This window comes from Neltuma alba, unplaced genomic scaffold (genome assembly GCF_004799145.2).
Source record: "Neltuma alba isolate B1F8T4 unplaced genomic scaffold, ASM479914v2 tig00004445_pilon, whole genome shotgun sequence".
In the NCBI taxonomy this organism is placed as follows: Eukaryota; Viridiplantae; Streptophyta; class Magnoliopsida; order Fabales; family Fabaceae; genus Neltuma; species Neltuma alba.
Window position 1 is genome coordinate 20,618 of NW_021633709.1, and position 8,769 is coordinate 29,386.

The following is an 8,769-nucleotide window of genomic DNA, read 5'->3' on the forward strand; positions in this document are numbered from 1 at the left end:
GGTTTGTTTCTCTGTAGCTTTCTCAGCTTCTCTTTCTTTCTCTTTGACATGAACTCTGGTTGTTGTGTTCAGACTTCGATCCTTTTTTAGGGCGTGTTTGAACTTTGAACTATTTTTTTGTTTTGAATTTTAGTGTGTTGTACTTGAGAATCATATTCAATTTTAAGTAAAAGGATCTTGGTTGACCATATTAGACTCATTACACATTTTATAATATTATCAATTGATTGTTCATTACTGTTTAATAAATTGTTGTTGTATTATTGTCTATTGATAAGCTAATAATAATATCAATTAAATTGCCTGGTGCGCTATGGTCTTGCTGTTTCATAAGCTAATTGATAATATTATCAATTGATGACTTGTCACACCATAGTATAATTTCATCATATACGAAGGATAGCTCTAACTCGGCTCCACCACCAACAGCATCCTCCTCATTGATGTCATTATAATCCCCACTGTTTGTGAAGTGCTTATCTAAGATTGTAAAGATCCATATTTGTCTCAAACTGAAAGCCTTCCCATTATGAGCTCTAGGACATAGCACATATTGAAACTCTTTAGCTATAGGGTAGCTCTTCACAACACTAAAAAGCCTTTTCATGAATGATGCAACATAGTCTTCCTCTAGTTGTTCCTGATCCTTCTCTCTTCTTGAAGATAAACCTCAAATCCTACATTCTACAGCTCTAATTTGGCTCCACTACCAACAACATCCTCCTCATTACTTTCACGATCATCAGTGATGTTATTATAATCCTCAATGTCTGTGAATTGCTTATCTAAGATTGAAAAGATCTATATTTGTATGGCCATTTAGAGTTTGTCTCAAAGTGAAAGCTTTCCCATTATGAGCTCTAGGACATAGCACATATTTAAACTCTTTAGATATAGGGTAGCTCTTCACAACACTAAAAAGCCCTTTCATGAATGATACTAGTACAATACTAGTACAATATAGTCTTCCTCTAATCATTCCTGATCCTTCTCTCTTGAAGATAATCCTCAAATCCTACATTCTACAAATCCTGGGAAATATCCACCATACTTATCAACTGATACTTGATTACCATAAGCTATTGTGACTCTGAGTCCTCATTTGGGTCCTCTTCTATAGGGAGGAAGCTACATCCTAACTCTAATCCGGTCTATATGTTGCTTCAAAGTCTTTTTTGGGTTCTTTCTTTTTTAATAGTTAAGAGTCATTATAACTGGACAAGAAATTATTTCTAAAAATTCTAAAAAATTTAGAAACAAAATGGGTACTTTGGGTTAAACCTTGATTAAGGTCTAAAAATTATGCTAGATATGTTAGGCCATACTGTGTCCAATCCCGAAATTAGTTCTATACATATAACCGGCAACGAGAAAAATAAATGCAATAGCTAAATGATGATGAGCAATATCAGTCAGCCATAAACTTTGCGTTTGCGGATGGAATCCCCCGAGAAGTGTTAGAATGGCAGTTCCTGCTCCTTGGGGGGTATCAAATAAATGACTACTAGAATTATTGGGCCTAACGACCAAATAATGAATCTCTATTTTTGAACAGAATTGCTTCTAATAAGATAATACTTGTACTTATTTAAAAATGCAAGGCCTTATTTGATTTCTTGTCTTAAAAACAATTGCTTAACAATAAATTTTCAATTAAGTGTTTTAAAAAAAATAGAAAGCTATTTTTAAAAGCAAAACAATTTTTATATGTTTCTTATTTTTTATATTATATTTTCTTATTTTTCCTAATTGCTCACCGGTCGCTGTCACCACTATGTCTCTCACACTCAACTTCTTGATAATTGGTCTATTTCTATGTTGTCTCTCAATCCTCCAACTCTCAATTCGTCATCGATGCCCTCTCCACTCTGTCTCTTGCCTTCTCTCAGTTTCCATCTGATGTTGACAATCTCTCTCCTTCTCTCAATTCTCCAAGTTTTTAAAACTGCCATCAAAACAAAATTTTGTTATTTCCCGTTTTAAAAGACAATTATATAAAAATATTCTAAAAACATTAAAAAAAAAAATCAAGCAATGCCTGATTTTCGGAAACTCAATCCTAACCTCACCTCAATCGCAAAATAAGAGAGTCGATGGAAAAATAAGTGACTTCTTTCATTTGATCCTTCTTTTGCGACTGTGTAAACACAAGGGAAACCAATAACACCTAAACCCTCATTGTTCTCACAACTCCTAGAGACTCTTGAAGACTTACGAGCTTGTGTAGCCAAGGACACTAACATAAGAGAGGTTTTATGTAAGTTACTTTGTATGCCATTAGATACAGGTCCCTAGTCTGTGCTGACTTTTAGGTGCCACATGGCCAAACCTAATCTACACCCTTAGGTTTATAAGTTCTATGTTTAGAAAGTGTTCACGCTCATTAATATTGAACAAATATAATAGTATTTAAGTCTTTAGGATTGTCGAAGTCCAAAAATAAGCTCAATCAACACAAAACACTTTCTAAACATACAACTTATAAATCTTTCCGAAGCTCCATTAATCAGAAGTTAATAGTTTAGGAGAAATGTCACAAGAAATAATCCTAAAGGCATCCATCAAGCCTTCATCAAGCCCTAAACCATAAACCCTTCTACTAGCACTCCAATTAGAATAGTTAATAAAAAATATTTAGATATGCAACGTAGTGAACGAGACCTAGGTGACAATATATAACTAATCAGCACATAACAAGAGAAGCTAAAAATATTAAAAACCACAGGAGAAGACAAACGCCTCAATTAACCTCATGAGGTGTCAAGTGATATAGTTAACAAATTTCAAGTGTATAACAAAGAATAACAATCAACAAGGCCTCACTATAAGGGGGCAAATACACAAGTCATACAGGCCAACCAATATATACTAATGGTGACCTTGACACATGGTAAAACAAGACTCATCTTAACATCCAATCAATTGCCAAAACCAATGGTAGGGATGTAGCAGATTTTTATTCTTGTGTATGAAAGCTTATTGGGCATTTCCAGAGAACAACAAATGGTTACATCATTTCATAGTGGATCGGCGAATTATTGGCCCGAGCTGGATTTAGAGTCCGTCACCGTTTACCGCTCGAGCATCGACCAAGGAAAAATCAATCTAAGTATTTATTGATAATCCACGATCAACTTCCTTTCATAGTCCCACATATTCATTATCTCAATAAATACTTTATATTCTTATGCTTCAAAGGTATAAATTGTATAACACACTTTCCAAATTTCTCATTCACAATTCCACAATTTATAACTCAAAAGATATATCAAATATCATCGAGTTCTAAATAGCATTTCATTATCTCAAAATATGAAAATCCTCACAAACAGCATATTAGCACATATAATCAGTGAGTGAGGAAAAGGATAATTTACTAAAGATTACTCCAAAAGGTTTGTAGATAGTAAAGGGGCCTAACTTCAAAATTATGTTCCATACATTTCCAAAATTTGTAAATTAGGATTCTTTAAAAAGATTGATGTGTTTATTTTTCAAAACAGAAAGAATCACTAAAAGATTTTTTTTTAACCATTTAAAATTCTCAAATCCTAATATTGCTCTAAATTGTCTAAAAATATGACTGTCAATCATCCTTAGCGTTTCTAAGACTTAATTAATCTCAATAAACACTACTAACCTTTGAACATAAAATCAAGGCTTAACCATAGTAATCTATTATAGCACGCCTCTACTATTTGTTTAAGCTTTTGACATGATGGTTAGTGTTTCATTTTTAAGATTACGCCCCTTTTAAGAAGTCAAACAAGAAGACCTTTTAGAAACCTGTGTAAAAGACAAAAAAACTTTTTTAACCATTTAAAATTTTCAAATCCTAATACTACTCTAAAACATTTGGAAATATGATCGTCAATCATCATCCTTAGTGTTGCTAAGCCTCAATTAATCTCATTCAACACTATTAACCTTTTGAACATAAATCAAGGCTTAACCAAACTAATCCGTTATAACGTGCCTCTGCTAGCAGTTTAAGCTTTTCACATAGTAGCTAGTGTTTCATTCTTAAGATTACATTGCATATTATGTTCACCCCTTTTAAGAAGTCAAACAAGAGGCTAAAATACATAATATGATTAGTAAGCTAGAATTTGTGTTTACCTAGAGAATATGGAATAAAGTAAAGACTGGCTAAAACCTTAAAATTTACAATAAGTTGACAAGATTCTTGCAAATTAAAAGAGCTAATCCATCCTGAAACCCTAAAGTTTAGAATAAGTTGACAAGGCTTTTGCAGCTAGAAGTCCTCAATATCATGCCTTAAGCTATGTAAAAGGGTTTTAGCATAATGGTTAGCCACAATAAATGTAAGGTGTGTTTTCCGTAAATGTCATGACTTTGACTTTTACCATAAATGTAAGGCGTGACTTAAACTTTTAGCATAATGGTTAGCACTTTGTTCTTAGGGTCTAGGGAATTTGTTTAGATTAAGAAAATCTTCACAATGAGTTGACAAGACTCTCGCATAATAAGATCCATACTCCAGACCGATGCTATAAACTTTTAGTATAATGGGTAGCACTTCATTCTTAAGGTATGTATTATCCCATAAAGCATCATGTTTGCCTTCTAGAAGGTCACAAGGGGACCTTTTAGCAACCTGTGTATAATATCTTGGAGCTTTTGGAAGATACTAAGTAAAGACTCAAAAACTACATAAAATATTATCTGCTAAAATCCTATGAGAATTTGTTTCCAGATCCACAGCTGAAACATTGGCGTAAGATTATCAATGGGGGACAAGGATCAAAAACACAAAATATTCTTGAAATGCCTGCCAAAAACGTGCTTTAATCCTTTTGCTGATAATATTACTCTATTTGCAGGGGCTTCTATGCACAAAGTTAATGTTATAAACGAATGCATGACCATTACCACATTTTGCAAGTGCTCAGACGTGATAAAGCTCAAAACCATGTGTTCTTGATAAAGCTCAGTTAGAATATAATCTTGCAAGAAACAAGATGCATTGTGGGTGAAAGTAATTTGGGCAGAGTATTAATGGAAACAAGTATCAAGTTAACTCTGGGAACGTAAAAATTGGGTATATAAATGGCTCAAATGAATATGGGATTCTAGTGGGGAACTTCAATGTGAAATTAGTGTATAATGCTATCCTTGAAGATGATTACCACAACGATGTTCTTGATAAAGCTCTACTAGAATATAATCTTGTAAGAAAACAAGGTGCATTGTGGGTGAAAGTAATTTGGCAGAGTATCAATGGGGGCCAAGGATCAAGTCAACTTTGGGAACGTAAAAATTGGGTAACCTATCGTGGCTCAAATGGGACAGTAGTGGGAAACTTCAATGTGAAATTAGTGTATAATGCTATCCTTGAAGACGATTACCACAACGATGTTAACTAGGATGCCCCACAAATGTTTGATGCACTTGGCATGGAAAGTGACAAAAATATGATGAATCCTCCGTGATTTTGACAAAAAATTGTTCAACGGGCATAGTCACTTTTTTAGGATAGATTTTCAAGAGTGGTGTAAAAATAACAGGACATTTGAAGGGAAAATTCCTTTCACCTTGAGGCGTAAGCAGCTGCAGCACAAAAGATTTGACAATAGTACTCACTTGCTTAGATGAGTATGGTCATATGGTTTTTTGCTAATAATTGTTATTATTCACTATGTTGTTATAGTCATTCATGATTATAATATGGTCATATGGCCATTTACTAGTCAATTGTTGTTATTCACTTGGTTGCTAGAGTCATTTTATATATCTCAAAGCTTAATAGTTATTTGCCCCGGTTGGCAATGGTGGCTTCTAGGGAGGTGGGAGTTTTCACCAAATTCCAAAATTTGGTTAACATGTTCTAGCTCAAGTCACATCTAAGTCACGAGCGGGAGTTTTTTTTTCCCTTGTATCCTAAACCTTATCCTATCACAATTTAAATATTTAAATCCTTGTACCTAAAATTTCTCTTCTTGACTAATGCTGGCTGGCCCATCACATTAGCACACACCCCAATCCTGACTCGTTAGCTGTGACACAAGTCTGCTTAGGTTTAACCCATGCTTCTCATAAGCCTAGGGCGATAAGGCAAGCGGAGAAAAGTCCAAAACTCTCTCTTAACATAACTTTCATATATAAAGAACTATATAAGCTTAGTGAGCAGTAAGGCAAATGAAGAAAAGTTCAAAACTCTCTTGAACACTAGGACTTTCAGCAATCACCGAGGGAAAGTAGACAAAATATTATGTAAAAGCTAGCTTCTAAACATACCATTCAGATATAAAACCATAGGAAATCAACATACACAAACCCAAGTTACCTCTGGACGTTATAAATGGTTATCAAAGTAAGAATTGGAGATGAGCTTGTGGCTTGATGAAAGAGTAAGCCCAAAGTCAACCCTTAGATCCAACACTCCAAAGCTAATTCCAAAAGCTCCAAGCCTGCTAAAATAGCGAATTCGGAATTTCACATGATAAATTCCAGAATTAGCAACTACCATATATGCCTTACCAATTTTCTAAATTCCTTTTTTTTTTTTTTAAATACAATGGAAGTAACCAAGTTTCTAAATTCTAATCATGAAGGATTCCAATGTTTAAAAAGAGAGAGCTCAATCTTGAACTCAACCTTATTCTTAAGCCTCACTCAAATCCTTTTCTCACAAAGAGAGAGCTACAAACCAAACTAGCAATAAAAACATAAGCATGCCTTATGCTAAAATTCGAATCCAATATTTCCTCATGTTACAAACATGAAAAACCAAAATACTAAGACCCATAGCTTGAGATGGCCTCCCAACATACCAAAATAAATGCCCTCATCTTTGATCCCCAACTAAAATTTTGCATAGGAGAATAAATGAAGGGGGAGAAGAGCAACATACCTTCAGTTTTGAAAACCAATGAAATGGTACCCTAGGAGTACCTCATAGAGACCTCAAAGCTGCTCCTCTAAACACTACTCCTTTCCTTCCGTTTCCGTCTGGTTCCAAACTTCTAAATCATTATTATTTATTAGTATATCATAATTTTAATTAATCACAAATAATAATATAATTTTTTGAGCTTATTGACTACGGTTTCAATGAAACCAATTTGCAATTTGTAGCATTCTAGTATAAATAATAATTTTTTTTGGGATCTTGGTATTTACTTTTTCTGTAGCGTAGTGCTCAAAACCCCAGCTTACAAATTACACATCATCAATCAATCATGTTAATGTTCATTTAAATTAAAATCCTCTAAATAGATCCTATGTAATGGCATATTGGTTTCATCCATCACCTTGATAACGAAAAATACAAAAACCAAGAAAGCAAACAATTCCAAATTCATACGCCAACAAAGCAATGTCAATGTTGCAATTTGTGTTAAATGTGTACAAAACAACAGAACTATGCTTGAGATTTCTCTTCCATTTTATCTGCGGATCATTCTCTCCCATTCCAATTAAATCAATTATAAGCACAACTGGACATATTATTTGAAATAGCATAATAAAGGAGATCAGCATCTTCTTGTCTGGCTCTGATTTTCTTTTCTGTAACTGATACAGAGAGGAAGTGATTACTGGATCGAATTCATTTGCTTATAGCCTAAGTGAAATAGAGAAGGGAGTTCGACTTTGGGTTGGAGTTCTGAGTTCAAGGACATTTACTAAGAAGGAAGGGATTGAGCTCAAGCCGTTGCTTGTTGGCTCACTAAACTGTCCCACCGGAAAAGAGGAAAAAAAGACTATCTATCCTCATAGTAAGCCTAGGACAAGATTAAGAAAGTGAAGTATACATGTTTTCTGGCACGAACGAGAATTATAATCATGTAATCAAATCAGTTCATTTCAATTAGCTAGACCGAAGGATTTCTTTCTCTTGATTCACCGGAGGTGAGTAAGAAGAAATCCAACTAAATCGGAATCAAATAAATCCTATGATTTATTAATCAATATATATTCTGATTACAATCCTGATAAAGGTAAATTCATGAAGGAGGAATCACTGAGACAGCGGCGATTGAAGGCGAAAATTCAAGAAGGAAAATCATACTGATGCGGGGAGGGAGGAAAATTCAGGAAGAATATATATTGATAGGGAAAGGCAGTGGGAAAATGTTTCTAAATAGAAAACATATCGACCGATTAATTTACCATACGTAACACGAAGCACATCACTGAAGACAAATTGCGATATACAAGCATCCTGGATCATTGCCTATCAGGATCTAACTAAGCAAATGAAAATCACAGCGCTTGGGTTCCGCTGGAACATTTCACAAGAGCTAAAGACGAGAAAAATTGCGTACCGTGAATTCAGGAATCGCACTATAGATCGAATTACGGAGGTCGTCTCAAATAGAGCGCAATCCAATTCCTTGTTATTCGAGCAGCTGAACACCGACGCAAGATGAGTTTCGACCACTGAAGAACAAACGATCGAAGCAAGCAGAGGAACCAAAGTAAGAAAACACGAACAATACTAAAAGAAGCCCAAAGTAGCCGTTGCAGAATAGTTCCATTACATTTACGCGGCTCTCGAATGAGAATTTTAATCGACCAGCTACGTTGCGGAGCTCCATATGAAACGGCTGATTTGCCTTTATTTTTCTCTTCGTGTTTTTTTTTTTTCCGGCTAACACATTTGCCTTCATTTTTGGGCTGAAGAAAAGAATTTATTATGGGCCTCCAAATGACGAATGATGGTTTGCATTTTTTTGAACGATTAAAAAAAAACAAGAACCATATGTTGTAAGCGGCCATAGTAGATTTGGTGTCTCCGGCATTATT

At 34.6% G+C, this 8,769-nt stretch overlaps 1 long non-coding RNA gene across 2 annotated transcripts; it reads right to left on the reverse strand.

The window, feature by feature from the left end:
• Positions 1 to 943: 943 nt before the first annotated feature.
• On the reverse strand, positions 944 to 8,453 carry LOC114744779 (uncharacterized). 2 transcript variants are annotated; one of them, XR_003740147.1, is made up of 4 exons: positions 8,289 to 8,453; positions 6,875 to 6,986; positions 6,308 to 6,431; positions 944 to 1,945 (listed from the first exon to the last, which is right to left on the reverse strand). It is a non-coding gene; the product is annotated as an uncharacterized LOC114744779 (long non-coding RNA). The 2 variants fall into 2 exon arrangements; XR_003740148.1 differs by having other exon boundaries at positions 6,308 to 6,434.
• Positions 8,454 to 8,769: the final 316 nt, after the last annotated feature.